The sequence below is a fragment of the Periplaneta americana genome, chromosome 9 (genome assembly GCF_040183065.1).
Source record: "Periplaneta americana isolate PAMFEO1 chromosome 9, P.americana_PAMFEO1_priV1, whole genome shotgun sequence".
NCBI classification, from domain to species: domain Eukaryota; kingdom Metazoa; phylum Arthropoda; class Insecta; order Blattodea; family Blattidae; genus Periplaneta; species Periplaneta americana.
The window spans coordinates 136,116,383-136,134,646 of NC_091125.1; the positions used below are offsets into that span (position 1 = coordinate 136,116,383).

An 18,264-nucleotide genomic window follows, 5' to 3' on the forward strand; every position below is an offset into this window, starting at 1 on the left:
CCGCATATGCAGATCGTCTTACGGTCATAGTAAACAGTACTGAGTGAGTGAATCTAGTACGTTCCAGAAATATTATCGCATTTTTTCAGTAAATAAAGTGCATTCAATATTGAATCATATTTTCGCACAGGTACTGTCGTCCGTTTGCTTATGTCCCGGTCTCCCCCACCTGCTTCTGCTGGCCCCACTGTAAAGGCTAGTTGCTGGGCTGTCTTAGCTCTTTTCTGAAAACATTTGCTGTTAGGAATTGGACGTCTACGTAATATTGTACAACTGTTTAAAATATCTTAAATAAAAGAGCCTCGTTAAATAATTAACTGTCACGTGATTTCCTCCCTTTCTACAACCCTACAACACAACCACCTAGACGGACAGAGTAAATTTATTTGTGCGGATCGGGCAGAATTGAATTTACAGTACGTAAGGTACTCTGTTATAGAATAGGTATAGAATTATTTCAACATAGTTATTGTTTTCAGGTACGAAGAACGAAACTGGAAATACAAATTTGGTACAATATAGTGTGATAAAAAAAAAAAAACTGTACTCTGTATCGAAATGAACGGCCACCAGTTTCTTTTCTTTTTTTTAATAAGTTATTTTACGACGCTTTATCAACATCTTACGTCATTTAGCGTCTGAATGAGATGAAGGTGATAATGCCGGTGAAATGAATCCGGAGTCCAACACCGAAAGTTACCCAACATTTACTCATATTGGGTTGAGGAAAACCCCGGAAAAAACCTCAACCAGGTAACTTGTCCCGACCGGGAATCGAACCCGGGCCACCAGTTAAAAAAATTTGTTTAAATATACATAATTTGATACATTTTCAATTTAAATGTATTCTCTATATTGTATGCTTATGTGCTGCAGACATTATAATATACACTGCATAATGAATACGTCCGCATGGATAGCTTAGTTCGTAACACTTATTGTTAAAACTGTAGTATATTTTGATTAAATAAAAACCCAACGAAAATTATCAAACTCAAAATCGTGATATTTCCTAGTTTACATAAATGGATGCACTACTTTTCTTCCCTCCTATAACTAGTAAAGTGATTTGTTTGTATTCTACGCTAGTACCATCAAACTCAGGTCGTAGAAGGGTGTATCAAGCAGTGTTTCCAGTTCTTAACCGTTAATCCAAAGGTATAGCCAGATTAATCTTAGAAATGTTAATAAAAATAAAATGATGTCCCGGTACAACAACTTCGAGTTCAAGTCTACTAAGAATCTCCATCTAGTTCTAGAGTACGCTACTATCGCCTTTACTACAGTTGAACATCCTGTACATAATACATCACAAGGAACTTTCAGTTAAAAACGGGTTTGCAACGTCTCGAATGAAAGCATCTTAAACCCTTTCAAGAAGTAACACTATGTCAAGAGGCATTTGACTCCATTCGTTGCCTGCAGAAGGGCGGGGTGTGGGTGGAGAAACTCTTAACATGCTGGGAACATTCCAGAGTCACTAAAGGAAAATACCCTCGATACACTACGGGCCTGTGTGTTGATCACAAGAGAGTTCACGGAGATTAGACAGGAGGCGACGAAAGAGAATAGAAATGGCTTCAGACACGTTGACACCACCGATCTTTTTTGTTTTTAATGGCGTCAATAAGAGAAGCGAAAAGAAGCTCTTCTTGCAAAGGGCGCATCCTTTGCAACGTCTTCTAGAGAGAAAGGTTTCCACAGAGGCATGTCGGCAGCGTTTTAATGATCAGAGCTTCGGGAAAATTAGCTCGTGATCTCAGTCGTTTCACTAAGGCGGTGATTAAACATATTAGCCCCGCGTAACATTTCTTCAGTCAACAATGATAAATGAAGGATGGTATGAAAATCTGGACGTAACTAATGAGTAACCCATTCGATTTAGATTGATAAAGCAAAAATTAATTATCTAGAATTCTAGATCATTAATCTCAGATGAACGGTTAAGAAGAACGATGATAATTCAGTTTCATTTGGAAAAATTCCACCCCTAACCAAAACAGAGGCAAAATTTAGTCCATCAATATGTTCGTACAGTGGGACAATGAATCAAAGATTCAATTAAGAACTTGCCACATAATCCTTTCGATTATACAATATTAAACAATACGGAATTAAATATCGAAAAAGCGAATATATGATTATGACTTATGACTAGACGGTGGATGCGGGATGACTTATCGTTGAATGCAGTTGCACATTTACTATATGTTACATTCTTTTCATTCAGACCATTGGCTGAACAGGTTTTAAACGTAAACAGACGACGTCAACATGTTACTGTATCTTCGTACAGTCAGACGGAAAAGAAAAATGACGTACAGTGGTACTGTAGTACATACCTTGCAAGGTTCGGTCCTCGTCATCATTGATGCAATTACCAGCGTTGCAGTAAACGACGATATATTGTCGTAAGTTGTCGAAGCTGAATCGTCTTCGCCTATCGCTTAAACAGTTTTTGTACAGAGAGAATTTCTGAAGAAAACCTCTAAAATGGGGATCACTCAATTTCTTTAGAGGAATATTTGCACTGAGCATCATGTTGCACGTGTCGTTAGACCCGCACAACTAAATAATGATGATGATGGTTCCTCAGATTTCATTTCAACGCATTTCCTGTGCGATGTACTGTTGCAATGTTTCTCTATAACCTAAGTTGTTCTGGTTTTTATTTCAATTTTACATACATTACACACGATATTGTCTTCGTTAATACATAAAATGTCACTCTCATACTTCTTAATTGCATTTCCTATCTCTGAGCGAATTTAACGTTTTGCCATTATGAATGGATCAGCACTACACTATTCAACGCGTACTAAATACTTGAGCAGGATAACACAACTGCACACATTGCGTTGCAATGTCACTATGAACAGATCGGGGTTCATTCCTTTTGTACGTTGCTGTACTCGCCAGGTACACAAAAGACGGACGGCGCGGCACGTGCCATATATTCCGATACGAATCAACTTCACTTTTCCTTAAGTAATCACGCATCCACTGTCTACTTATGACCAAAACATAGTAGAAATGGAAATATAAAAGTTAGAAATTTATCCTTTGAAAATGTGGAAAAATTAAAATACCTTGGAGCAACAGTAACAAATAGAAATGATTAGAGCTAGAAAGTTGATACCAAAACTGTTAAGTTGTGAGAGCTTGGCCTACATAATAACAATAATAATAATAATAATAATAATAATAATAACAATAATAATAATAATAATCATCATCATAATAATAATACAGTGAAACCTGTTCAAGACGGAAGTGAGATGGTCCTAATTTTTTCCGTTGTGGACAGGTTTCCGTATTATTCAGGTGTTACATTAAAATGGAATATCTTATCATTCGTATACATGAAAAATAAAATGGCATGTCGCAAACTGCAAGGAGTACAAAATATTCCATTTAACACTACTCACATTAAATCAGCCTTCTGTCGCTTATTCCGTTGGTGAATCATCTTGATGAAAATAGTATCATAACTCACTTATTAGTAATTAAACACTACTGAAGTTTATTAATCTCATTCAATTTAATATCCAAAACTATACTATAATAATATATTGTATATGACTGCACATTATTAATTAATTGGACTAGGAGCCATCCATTAGAAACTTTGAATTCTGCTTTTTCTTTCCCAGTACAATGGCTTGCTTTGCAGAATAGATTTAGAAAATGACATGTTCTTTGAAAGGTCATGAAGAACCCACTCACACAACAGTTCATTTATTTCAACATAAACAGTTGTTTTCTGGCTCCTTTTAGGTCACCAATATTGGCCGCAAGCCACTCACTCATTATGATCTTTATCTTTAAAGTGTCACACCTGAGTTTTCTACAACTGAACTTCAACATTATTTCACATACACTTCGTTTCTAATTTTTCTTTAACTCGATAACTTTTACTTCATCACTTAATGTTAATGTTACATTTTACGCACCTTTTTTTTTTACCAGGAAATCACTACACTTGCGTTTGTCTAGCTACGACAGTGTACCGGTGTGAAGTATTGAAAATCTTTGAAGGGACTCGTCTGCCTAGTTAACAGGGTAATAAACTTTATGACCAACAGGCCAACACACCCTCGTATCCTCTAAAATTTTGCAAAGAAAATTAGTTTTTATCTTAGTGACCCATATATTTCGTATATTTCTTGAAATTACACACTGTTTCAAAATAGAGTGTGCCCAAAATATTATTTCCGTTTTGAACAGTAGCAGGCAGTTTCCGTTTCTGCGTTGGACAGTTTCCATTTCATTCAGGAAAAATTGCAAATAATACATACGAATTTCGCCGGGACCAATAAATTGTTCCGAAATAGACAGGATTCCGGATTATTCAGGTTCCGATTTGAACAGATTTCACTGTAATAATAATAATAATAATAATAATAATAATAATAATAATGATAATAAATAATAATAATAACTTATTTATTTATACTGACAGAGTTAAGGCCATAGCCCCTTCTCTTACACTCTACAAGGTTACAAAGTATACGAGTAGAAATTTAACAAAAAGTTAAAGAACAGGATACTAACATATTACAAAAATAATAGCATAACAAAATCGACACTAAACAGTATGAAAATAATACGATAATAGAAAAAATAAAGTAAAATACAGATCTAAAGATTGGAATATAATAACAGCAAATCAGTTTGCCACTAGCGAGTGAAAAGTAATAGAGCGACCCTCGGTGTCATTGAAGCAGAACGACTAACATGTACAGCCGGATGGTAACCAAACATGTGCTTCAATCGTCCACAGCCTTAGAACAAGAAAATAATAAAAAAAAGACAATAGTTTGTAATTATAAATTTCGTAACTCCCAAACTAAATTAATTTATCCATACATATAAAAATAACATGCAAAGTATACAATTATGATTCTAGCCTGATTATAACAAATAACAATGAACATTTTCATTTTATCAAAAGAAATACTCCTTGTAGGTTCAAGAAAAAAAAAACATTTTTACTCTGAAAATATTCGTTCTACGTCACAAGACGTTACTGGAGGAAATATGAAATATTTATTACTATCATCAGGTGAACAATTACTTTATGAATCTAATAGCGTATCTCGTATTTGTTTTCAAGAAAATTTTTCATTTCTATTGTAATGACAGCTAGGAAGTTCGTATCGTAATTCCGATGTTGAACTTGGACTGTAACGCAATGAATGCATAGCAGCACGAGACGTCAACATTTAACGAAGAATAATAGGGAAAAAATTAACGTGTTACACACTCCTGTTTGCATAATTATTTAATAACATATGGGTTTACTTTTTTCTGGAATCATGCATAATATTCACACTACGTAAGTAATATAATAATAACAGAATAGCTCACTTTGTTCAGAACCTAAAATATTAATATAAATTAACAATATTCTTCAAACTATTCACGACTCTTACACAGATCCACAGAATTCCACTATGCGTTGTTTGTTAACATACTGCGTAGCGAGCTGTAGCAGAGCGAAGTGCGGGTGATAATTAATTTAATTTATTGATCTGAACCAATATTTTGGGTTTGCCCTGCGACACAGAATAGCTCACAATAAAATTTAAAATGAAAAATTATATAAACAGGTTTCAGACAGAAGTGATTAAGACCTAAGAAAAAAAATAGAACCAAGTATGAATAATTTCGAGGGAAAAATTGTTCCGGGGCCGGGTATCGAACCCGGGACCTTTGGTTTAACGTACCAACGCTCTACCAACTGAGCTACCCGGGAACTCTACCAGACACCGATCCAATTCTTCCCTCTATATCCACAGACCTCAAAGTGGGCTGACAACCGTCAAGCAACCAACGTTGAGTTGTCGGTGTCTGGTAGAGTTCCCGGGTAGCTCAGTTGGTAGAGCGTTGGTACGTTAAACCAAAGGTCCCGGATTCGATACCCGGCCCCGGAACAATTTTTCCCTCGAAATTATTCAAATCAACTTTACAGGGAGTTATACCTGAAAGATTTATTTGCATAATACATGTCACTGTTCGTTAACAGAAAACCACAATTTAAGTCACACAGAGTTAGTGTGTACTCAACGTTGGTTGCTTGACGGTTGTCAGCCCACTTCGAGCTCTGTGGATATAGAGGGAAGAATTGGATCGGTGTCTGGTAGAGTTCCCGGGTAGCTCAGTTAGTAGAGCGTTGGTACGTTAAACCAAAGGTCCCGGATTCGATACCCGGCCCCGGAACAATTTTTCCCTCGAAATTATTCAAATCAACTTTACAGGGAGTTATACCTGAAAGATTTATTTGCATAATACACGTCACTGTTCGTTAACAGAAAACCACAATTTAAGTCACACAGAGTTAGTGTGCACTCAACGTTGGTTGCTTGACGGTTGTCAGCCCACTTCGAGCTCTGTGGATATAGAGGGAAGAATTGGATCGGTGTCTGGTAGAGTTCCCGGGTAGCTCAGTTGGTAGAGCGTTGGTACGTTAAACCAAAGATCCCGGGTTCGATACCCGGCTCCGGAACAATTTTTCCCTCGAAATTATTCAAATCAACTTTACAGGGAGTTATACCTGAAAGATTGATTTGCAGAACCAAGTATAATTTAAATTGAATGTACGCCATAAAGATGCTGACGAACTATCGCCACAAAAAATTTTATAATGGTGGTGACGATGGCATCTTGAAGATCTCTCGTCAGCTTGTATTTTTCTCTCCACTTTACAAAGGCTTTCGGAATGGTGCCTCTCGCTCCGAAGAAGAGACCGGTAACTGTGATTTTTTCTATGTTGTATTTCGCTGATAGGTACTGAATCGTGGGTGACGCTCGCAACCACCGAGGTTATATCAACGTCGCCGGATGTGCGGAATTTTGTCCCGCAGGAGTTCTTTTACATGCCACTAAATCTAGTGACATGAGCCTGTCGCATTTAAGCACACTTAAATGCAATCGACCTGGGCCGGGATCGAACACGCAACCTCGGGCCCAAAAGGCCAACGCTATACCAAATGCGTCACTCAGAGCAACGATATCTATACTACTTGCTGTACTCAACTGAAATCTACTGATTTGGTACGAAATTCCTAGTTCTGGAAATGACACTCGAGAGGAAATTAAACGCACAATAAATATGGGAAAAATCTGCTATTATATTCGCTTGAGAAGCTTTTGTCATCCAGTTTGCTTCCTAAAAAACTCAAAGTTGGAATTTATAAAACAGTTATATCACCGGTTGTTCTGTGTGGTTGTGAAACATGGACTCTCACTTTGAGAGAGAAACAGACATTAAGGGTGTTTTTCCTAGGTTTTCTTCAACCCTAAGGAAAATGTGAGGTAATTTATGGCAAATCCTCGACCTTATATCGCCAAATACCACTCGCTATACCAATCTCATCGAAACTAAAGAATCTAGTAGTTGATACAGCGTCCTTAAATAACCAAATAAGAAAATAGAGAAGTGATGGAATGAAAAATTCTTGCCTTCTTCTACAGTGCGATCCATAGAAACCTTTACCATTTTAATGAGTTACAATTTCTCTTTGGCGATTAGTTCTCTGTGTGGGAGAATTTATATTGATATCCCTGGAACGATTGTCGTCAATTGTTGATATTGATGTTAACTATTATTGCAGAACGTACGAGTATGTAGTGATCAGTTTGCCGTAATGTCTCAAACGCGCAATCCAGTGACGTCGTAACTTCCATGGCTCTATCTGGTTATATGTACATAGATAACGATGGTTGCTAATTAGATAACCCTCGTCACTTATTTACTCGCAAATAGATTAGTCTACACAACACTCTACAGATGGCAGCCCAGAACGCTTTGACATCTGCTGCATCTACATAGTGAGGTACACATAGGTAAGAACAGTTCCTAAACAGCAAATATTACCGTCTTGTCAGTGTTGCCAACTGTTACCAGATATCACACGATCCTATGTACTAAATGACTTATTTACTTACTGTACTTTATGTTGGAAGGTTATTCTAAATAATTCAATAATCTTAAATATATTTTCGTAGGCAAACTATACGAGAAAGGGATCAACATGTCAGGTATTTTGTCTGGCAGTACGAAATTCATTAGTTTGACTAAACAATTCACTCACGAGACCTAACCTAAAAATGTATTTTGTTTGACCACATGAAATTATTAGTAATAATTCCAAAAACTTACCTGATTATAGTCTTGAATTATAACCGCAACGCAACATATAAAATAACTATTGGGCTATGTATTATTACTGATATTAATTAATTATTAGTATGTTCAACTTTCATTAGCTTCCAGTAACCGGTTCAGAAATCCTCCAGTAACGACAAATATTGTCGATATTTGTCTCAGCTGCCAACATACAGTTACAATATCACTACCATTTGTAGTAGGCCTATTTTTCAGTATCGAAATTCGAAACGAAGTTGGCAAAAGAAAATCCAACCTGCAAACTAGAAAATCACCGCAATCCACTAGCATATGTAGTAATGGGGGGAAAAATGGTTAGGTTTCACCCTTAGAGTATGAAGAAGCTAAGACTTCTTTAACTTCTTGTTACGCTAAAATAATATTATATTTTCTCATCAATTATACCTCAAACAAAGACGTTTTCACGCCAAAACCTTTAAATTGTCAACCAATATTACTTGCTATAATAACCTCACCTAGGCCTACATTTTGGGAGACGGTGTATATAATAACTAGGGGGTGGATGTTGATGACCTAAAAACCCACTTAAAATGATCAATAAAATGCCTTTAAAATAATGTAAAAATGACACGAAATTAAAAAAAATGATGACATTTAGATATTATTCACCGTACTCGCACTACAACTTCTTCAAAATTAGTCACCTTCTTTCAATGACTGCCCTGCAAATGACAGAGAGAGGAAGCAACTTCCTGGAATTTGACTAAGATAAAGGAAAAGAGCATGCAACAAAATGAAAGTTTTAAGTGAAAAATATAGATTTTAATTAGGGTTTACAATGTGTTTCAATCAGGGCTGGTCCATGTCAGTGTCTTCATTCTCCATCTACTCCTCCTTCCGCTATTCACCTTCCCGATTGGGAATGTAAATGACAAAACAAATTGTGGGCGTGCATTCGTGCAATCTTTGTGTTAAAAATACTGTCTACTGTATATGTAACATATATATCATTCAGTCAACATTTATTTGTATATAATAGGTATAATACTTTTCGTTACATAACAGGAAAATCCATGGAAACAATCAAATATAGGCCTATTGAAATGAATTTAATTAAACACAATAATGGAACATGGAACTCACCAAGGATGAAGAATGAAACTGGCATAATGAATATATTGGAGGAGGGATATGAGTATTATGCCTTATGTCTATGTAGATTTTGTTACTCTGACAGTGAAAAATTAGAGAAGGGAAAACGATTATGGATAGAAATGAGTATTCAAATCTAAATATGTCATCTTTTTAAGTTCAAGGGGAGGTTCAAATCAGTAACCTCCCTTGCGTACGCCCCTGATAAAAAAGATTCACTGTTTGTAGTAAAAATGATTGTAATACTGCCCATCAATCCCGGATAAATTGATACTCAGCTATGATATCTGAACAGTAGTTTCTGACAAATCGCTGAACATAGTCAGAAGGTAATCAAAAAATAAGTTCCTGGTAGTAATGATAATGAAGAGTAAAGAATTACGAATTGGAAATCAATCTCTTTGCAGCACCGTAAAGCTTTCTCTTTATACTCGTATTTCCCATTATTACAAAATAATTATCAAACAGAATATGTCGGGGATCGAAGTCTGGTATCTCTTGCTAGGAGCGATGATCCACTGCTGCTCCAGCCAGATTTACAGCTCGTAATCCCACCCCAAACTGGGTGGACTACCCCGAAACAGAGATAAAAAGTTAACCGATCAATACATTAATATATTTAGAGCCCTATCGTAAAGCCATTAATCAATCACACGAAGTTAGGAGGGGGATGGGCGTGAGGGATGCAACCCCGTCACCTGGACGCCACCCGCAGTTCTCTCGAGAGGTTTCCAGGAACTCAGCATACAGGATTCCGGTTCCTCTCATGTCACGTGATCAAAGTTTCCCCTAATTAGCAAATACAGTGAACTATACCTCGGGCAGATGTACGAGGCATTTTATATATAGACAAAAAAAAAAGAGAGAGGTTGGTTTTACGTTGTTAAAATACAAACAAGAACTGGAGAAAGAAGCAGAGCTTCCTTTTACGATCGGGATTCTATCTCCGATGTATATTTTAACAAGACCGAGTACTGACCTTACAGCGCCTTCAGAAATAGAAAATAAAACGAACAAAATGTTTAACTTCACAGATATTCATTTAGAGCGGATCGGGGGAAGATGCCTGACTTTTTCTTTGATTGAAAATTTAAGATAGGCTTACTGTTAATTTAGTTTTGAATTTCATATTGAAATATCAAAGTCTGAAAGGTATTTTGAAATTATAGTTTTGGTACAAAACAGAAAACATTAATTACCCTGCTTATAGATACAGGTTTTCTTTTGCCTGCACTGTAGGCATTTTTCCCGATAGTCGGGTAAGATTTATTTATTTATTTATTTATTTATTTATTTATGCCTATAACAGGGCAAGCCCCAATTATAATAGACAGTGCAGATATTCGTTTACAAAAAATAAAAAACATAGATAACATGGAAAAAAAGAGATGAAACAGATACAAGTGTAAATACAAATTAGAATGGAAAATGAGAAAAGGAAAGAAAAAAAAAGAACAGACAAATAGATAGTACCTAAATAAGAGATACAGATATAGATACAAAATGAAAAATACAAAATAAAATACATGAAAAATAGTTGAATATAGATATCATAGCCAAAAATGTAAAATGTAGTTATAATTGGTAAATTACAGAGCAACAAATAGCAATATTATATAAAATCAACAACCTTCGGTATATTAATAAGAAAATGTTTGTATTCCATGTAAGAAATGCAGAAATCTAGATCCCATGTTTTACATATTTCATTGAAATTTGAACACATTTTTAACACTGGTGAATTTTTATGTGCTGAAGTGTTTGGTTTTTTATAATATAACAATTGTCGATTTCTTAAATGTGATGTTCTAGCGTTAATCTGGATTTGTGATAATATTTCGCTATTATCCAGTCGACCGTTGAATATTTTATATAACAAAAGTTGCTCAGCAAGTAATCTACGACTGGTAAGGGACATTAAATTAAATTCAGCAAGTAGATTGTTGTACGAAATTTTGTTATGGAGGGCTGAACAATGATATCTTCTAAAATACAGATATCTAGAGAATCGTTTTTGAATTTTTTCAATTTGATTACGATGTGATTTGCAAGTGGGTGACCAAATTACAGAGGCATATTCCAATTTAGCGTGAACATGACAATTAAAAAGGAGTGTCAAAGTCGAAGTGTTCTGTAAAGTTTTTGAATTTCTAATAATAAAACCCAGATTTTTGAAAGCATTATTTGTTATATTAAATATGTGATTATGAAAAGTCAAATTATAATTAATAGTTACGCCGAGATCTTTTACACAATATATTCGTTGTAATGGTTCACCGTTCAATGTATAATTAGCTCTTAAATAAGATGTAGTCCTTGTATAAGTCATATAACAGCATTTTTTTGTATGCAATTAACACATTTACTGATATATGTATTTTACCTGAACTTGGTTTGATACATGTATATAACAAAATTGACTTAATCTAAGGCTCATGTACACTTTTTCACTCGTTTATCGCTACTTAGCAACACAGTCATTGCACATATTTTATTGCCATGTTCAAGATTCGTGAAATCACTTCTTGCACATAATAAATTCAATCCAGTATATTTCTTTGTCATCATTCTTTAGGCTGGTTCACAATAAACCGGGAACGAGAACCAGAATGAAAACGAGAAGCAGAGAACGTGAATATGAAAATTTTTGATTCACAATAAACCGAGAACGTAGACGACTATGCATTTCGATATGCATGTCAATAACGATATGTAAAGTCGATATTACGCATTATGATGTTATTTGTGTTTAATTTACCAATGGGGTTCTCTCACGAGTACAAGGCAGCCAACATAAACACAGGTTAACCAACTTCGAAATTTCAACTGAAACATTTCATTAGGTAGCCTACGGTACTATAAATATGCTCATGCATCTTTATTATCACAACCTATTTTAAGTCTACCATAACGTAAAATAATTAGAGAAGAAACATTTGTAACAGAACAAAAATGAACACAACAGTAGTTATTGAATTGAAGCATGAATATGTAGTGTGTAATACAACCAATACAGTAATAAAATATGATTCACTTACGATCGGTGTTCAAAGAAGAAGCTATTGAAAGCCACGTATTCTTCATTTTCTCATCTTTATACGAGGCGCGCCGCTTATCGTAAACGTGAGGATTTTCCTCAACACTAAATATTAGAATCTAATCAAATAAAACCTGCTCCATGATTCACAGCACAGAACAAAATAATTCATAGGTTATGTCACGGTCTTCTTGCTACAAAATATACGATCTTCATCCATTCTTTGTATATGATCTTGCCATCTTTGTCTGTATTCAATGGTTGTTTCATTTAGACTCTGAATTTCCAATTCTTTTCTAATATCTTTATTTCTCTTTTTGTCTATGAGTCTATAACCTGCCACCTGTCTCAAAAATTTCATCTCAGCAGCCTCTATTTTCTTCTGTTGTGAGATAGTAAAGACCCAACTTTCACACCCATAAAGCAAGGTTGGGACCGCCATTACTTTGTAAAATTTCAACAGTGTTGCTCTATTATAATTTTTAGAAGTTCTTTATATTGTACCACATAGTGTTTGGAATTCGTTTAATTTATTTTGCACATCTCTATTGCCGGTATATGACACAATGTAACCAAGATAATTAAAATCACTTTGTTGTTGGATGAGGTTATTATTTATACAAATTTTTGCTCTTAACAGATCTCTTCCTTTAAGAGCCATTATTTTCGTTTTTTCATATGAGATTTGAAGAAGTATTTATCTTTTTTAAAAATTCATGGTTGCTTCGTGTTTCTAAGCGCTGTGTGGTGTATCCATCTTTGTAGTAGTATCGCCTCAAGTTCTGGAAGCTGCTAGGCAGCATATTAGTGTTATTGTTAGAGAATAAATTAACATGGACAAGGAGGAGAGATCTTGCAACACATAATTAGGAATGTTTATTGTTGCTGAAGATGATTTCATTCCACGCTTTGTTTGTGAAACACAACAAATAAGACCTCGGGTATAAACATTATTTAATTTAAACAAATCTCTCGCCTCTCGCTCATGCCTATCAAGTAAGGCAATAGTCCTACATCTTGTTGTGATTCCTTGTTATCGGGCTTCGTCAATCGATATCCTTCAAGTTATACTGAAAGATGGTTGTTTAAAAACCGATGGTGATGGTGATGATGATGATGATGATGATGATAATAATAATAATAATAATACACAAAATTTAAAATACCGATGATAATACTAATGATAATAATCCACATAATTTAAAATACCAATAATGTAAATTGTAAACAATTTAAAAATGATCTCTCTCCCTCCTTGACAAAATTCTACTTATGCCACTGCTGTAATGCAAACAATGTTAAAGAAATTAACGACTTGCGTTTCTCAAAATTATGTAAGAAGTGCCTACTTTTCTTTCTTTCAGTCGATAATCCAATAAGCCCTAATTTTCTGGGGAAATGGAACCAAAATGGGAAGCGTCTTGATTTTACAAAAGAAGGCCATTAGAATTTTATGTAAATCAAACTATCTGGAACATTGTCGGCCACTTTTCAGACAATCATGGATTTTAACAATCATAAATTTGTATATATATGATCTAGTACTTTACACTCGACAAAATATCGACAATTACTCATTAGTGGCCAATATACATGATCATGAAATTAGAAATAGTGAACAAATTAATATTCCATATTGTAGATTACACAAGAGCAACACAAACTTTTTAATTATGGGGATGAAATTATATAATGAGCTCCCAAGTCAATATTATAAATTACCAATCAATAGCATCAAAACTAGATTTTACAAGTGGTTATTAAATAATCCTTTTTATTCTGTTACTGTGTTTTTCAACACAAATTTGTATGAAATTGTATTTGAATAAATATGTTTAATTGCAATTTAGTTAGTTTTCTTTAATTTAAAAGCTTCAAATTATTTCATTCTTTCATTATATTATTTAAATTTTACTGTTTCTTTTATTAGTGTTTCTTAAAAATATATTTATATGTTTTTCAATATATTCTGACGAAGCCTAAAACTATATGTCTAATGGCCAAATAAATTGAATTGAATTGAATTGAATTGAATTAAATTGAAACAAAACCTCACGTGACAAGATATGGCACGGCATTACTTTTAGTGCACAGTAGCCTAAGAAGAGATCCGATCAGTTACTCCAAACAATTTCTATCCTCATAATTTATATGTATGTATGTATTTATTTACACTGCAAGTGGGCAAGCACCCGGTGGCTGCTATTCTACGCCTTGACCCAAGAAATTCTCTAGCATAGTCTATAGAGGTCAGGTTGCCATAGTTACAGTCGTCAAGTTCCTTATCTCAGTACATATTTTTAAGCCCACCAACAGGCTCCATCTGCTGTTATCCCGGAGAACGTAGGTCCAAAAACTAAGAGAGGGGGGAGAGACAGAAAGGAAATTTAATAATTTATAACGACTGCATAACAATTAGGGAGGGCGCAAACGGAGGTGTAGGGGGTAGGTGCAGACTCGTTATTTTACACCAGCCCGCCGCCTATCGGCGTGCTCCGAGAACTTAATTAGAAGCTTGCGCAACATAAAACTTCCCCACGGATAGGTAATTTTCTCCCCGCTAGGTAATATCGGTTCTCTAGTCATACAACTGTTTATTTTTTTGCCCATCTCTTGACACATTAAATTGTATTCATGCAAGGCGAGAAGGGAAAATCGATTCTGACTAAATTTCGTAGACTGCATTTGCGGTATACCTCTACGATATTGCCTGTACAATGAAAATGGCCACACGAGATAGAACGTGAAATTAGTAAAGAAACAAAATTTGATTTCAATAAATGCATACCGCCCGTTAAAAAACAAAACTGCATTTTTTCTCAATAAAATAACTATTATTATTATTATTATTATCATTATTATTATTATTATTATAACTATTATTATTATTATCATTATTACTATTATAACTATTATTATTATTATTATTATTATTATTATTATTATTATTATTATTAAGTACTGCACCTAACAATTGTCAACACCTGTGGAATAACGGTTAGGGCGTCTAGCCGCGAAACCAAGTGGCCCGGGTCGGGGCAAGTTACCTGGTTGAGATTTTTTCCGGGGTTTCCCTCAATAGCAATCTGTATAGCTCTATTTATAAATTGTTTGTGTTTGTAATTTGAAGTAGTTTGCATGATATGTATTATCAATTTCTGTATATCACAACTGGTTGAATTGTTTGTGCCTTAAATTTAATTAACTTACTTGTTTTGTATTATATATATAGCTCAACTTATGAATGATCGTTTACGTTTGTAAATTTAATAATCTGATTGGCTATGTATTGTATACTTTTAGTAGAACCATCGATGTAGCTCAGTCGGCAGACTCGCTGGCCTGCTGATCCAGAGCTGCGTTCGGGCTTCGGTTGGATCCTCCTTTGGTCTTTGGTTTCTTCAGAGGTTTTCCACAGCCGTGGGACTGAAGCCGGATATTCTATGGCGAGTCCTCGGCATCAGCCCCTTTGATTTGATTACCTGGCTGGGTTTTTCCGAGGTTTTCCCCAACCAAAAGGCAAATGCCGGGTAATATTTTGGCGAATCCTTGTATCTCACCTCATCTCACTACATCTCGCCAAAATATTGTAAAAAATTGCACAAAATTGTAGAAAATTACTAAATTGTGAAACTGTAAAAATTTGTAAGAATTGTAATTGTAATATTGTAAAATTTTGACTTGTTCCACATCTTAAAGCTTCATTGCTCATGTAAGATCTATGGAATAAAATGAATGAATGAATGAATGAATGAATGAATGAATGAATGAATGAATGAATGAATGAATGAATGAATGAATGAATGAAAACCCAATATGAGCAAATGCTGGGTAACTTTCGGTGCTGGACCCCGGACTCATTTCACCGGCATGTTAGGTCAGGAAAGTTTCGGCATTATCACCTTCATCCCATTCAGACGCTAAATAACCTAAGATGTTGATAAAGCGTCGTAAAATAACCTACTAAAATAAAATAAAAACCCAACAATTGTAAGTATTTTTTATATTCATATTGCAAGTATCCCAGTGCATCACTGGGTCTATTCTACCTTATATGCAGTAAAACACACAAGATGAGACTTTCACGGAGGTTTGTACAACTCGGTAGTATAACTAGTACGCCTTATTATCGATTAAGTGGCGTCATCTTAAGCTTCAGGCCTATTATCAATCAGAAATGTACCGGGTGTTTCAAAAGACATTTCTGAAATCAGTAACCTCCCTTGCGTACGCCCCTGATGAAAAAGATTCACTGTTTGTAGTAAAAATGATTGTAATACTGCCCATCAATATCTCAAAGAATAACCCCCTGAAATTAATAACTACTTACGGTTCACCCTGTATATGATTATGTTTGAGACCTCTATCATTATATTATAAGTAGGGCTAGGATTTTGATGAAATTGCATCGTTTTTCTAGTAAGATAGAAACATAGCTCCTTTAGTATTCACATGTTATGTGATAAGCTGTGTGTTTTAAGACATATAGGTTGGGGCATTTTTTTTGCATTTCTTCCCGTTTCAACTCATAAGAGCATTTTTTGTTCCATTCGGCCATTTTTGAGGCATTTTCATTTGAGCCGTTCAGAGCAAAAGTGGTGCAAGTCAAAATTGAATAATGAGGTTTAAAGTAAAAATTCTGCAAAATAGAGCGCAAAGCTTGCTATCCCCTGAGTACTAATAGTTTAAATAAATTAAATATTAATTGCAGCTTTGCGCTGTATTTTACAGAAAGCTTACTTTAACCCTTATTGCCCGTTCTTGACTTACACCACTTTTGTTCTGAACGGCTCATTTAATTTTGGCCATAAATCCCCATCATTAATGTAAAATAATGTTTATTTCCTTCGATATTTTCTCTTCATTTTTTGTCCATTAATACTCATTATTTTGTACAATATTTTAATCGTTTTTCTATACAAATATTGCCATTTTAACGCAGTACACGCCATGTAATGGATCAGTCCAACCGCCCCTTCAATATAGACTCCTCTATGTTCCGGATAAGAGTGGTCTTATGGTGGACTACATGGAAACTACATCAGGTAAAATAATTAATTGAAGTGTACTACTTAGAAAAAAATATGGAAAATTAAATTAACTTAAATGTCGGTACTAGAATTTAATTTAATTACTAGTATAAATATTAAGTAGTACAAAACCCCTTTTTCTACTAACAAGGAGAGGACACGGTCTGTATATCACCGAATCAAATCAGATTTTGTGACATGAAAATACAAGACTGTTTAAAGTCATACCTGGTATGGGTGGCCAATGACCCCTCGTTTTGGAAATACTGGCTACTGTTTATGATATACTTCCGTTAGATGCCTAATAGGGAAGCATTAGACTGTGTAACGGCGTAGCTCATGTGGTTGGATGCTGAGTTGTCATCCACCCAACCCCTAGTTCGAATCATAATGCCTTCTCATTTTTTAAAGCTTGATATTATTATTATTATTATTATTATTATTATTATTATTATTATTATTATTATTATTATTATTATTTTAATTCACGTTCAGTTGTCTTTTCCTACATTCAAAGCCATGTTTAAATATGCGTGGTATGCATCAAACTTGATGAACGAGAAGTGTTTGTGAATGTGAAGGATATCTGTTTCGCAGCAGAAATGCGGAAAAATGTGTGTGACTGTGGACAACCTTCTTTCATTTGCTGTGCATGGTGCAGGAAATATGTATGTTTTGTGTGTTTTTATGACATCATAATGAATCGGGTACAAAATGAAATGGAATAGCTGCTACAGAAATAGAACAGACACCAGTGACACATCTTACCTTCCTACGTGAGCAGTATTTCAATGTTTATCCTTTACAATACAATGTTAGTTAATTAGTAATTTGTTTAAAACATGATGAAGCATTCAATACATTGAGAAATATGATATAGGTATGTAAATAGATAACTGTGATCACAATATTAA

At 34.8% G+C, this 18,264-nt stretch overlaps 1 protein-coding gene and 1 non-coding gene across 20 annotated transcripts in view; both read right to left on the reverse strand.

Moving 5' to 3' along the window:
* Positions 1–18,264, reverse strand: part of LOC138706539 (coiled-coil domain-containing protein AGAP005037) — a 1,408,895-nt gene that overhangs the window by 991,520 nt on the left and 399,111 nt on the right. The gene's annotated exons all lie outside the window — the stretch shown is intronic.
* On the reverse strand, positions 5,686–5,758 carry TRNAN-GUU (transfer RNA asparagine (anticodon GUU)). Its single transcript has one exon. It is a non-coding gene; the product is annotated as a tRNA-Asn (tRNA).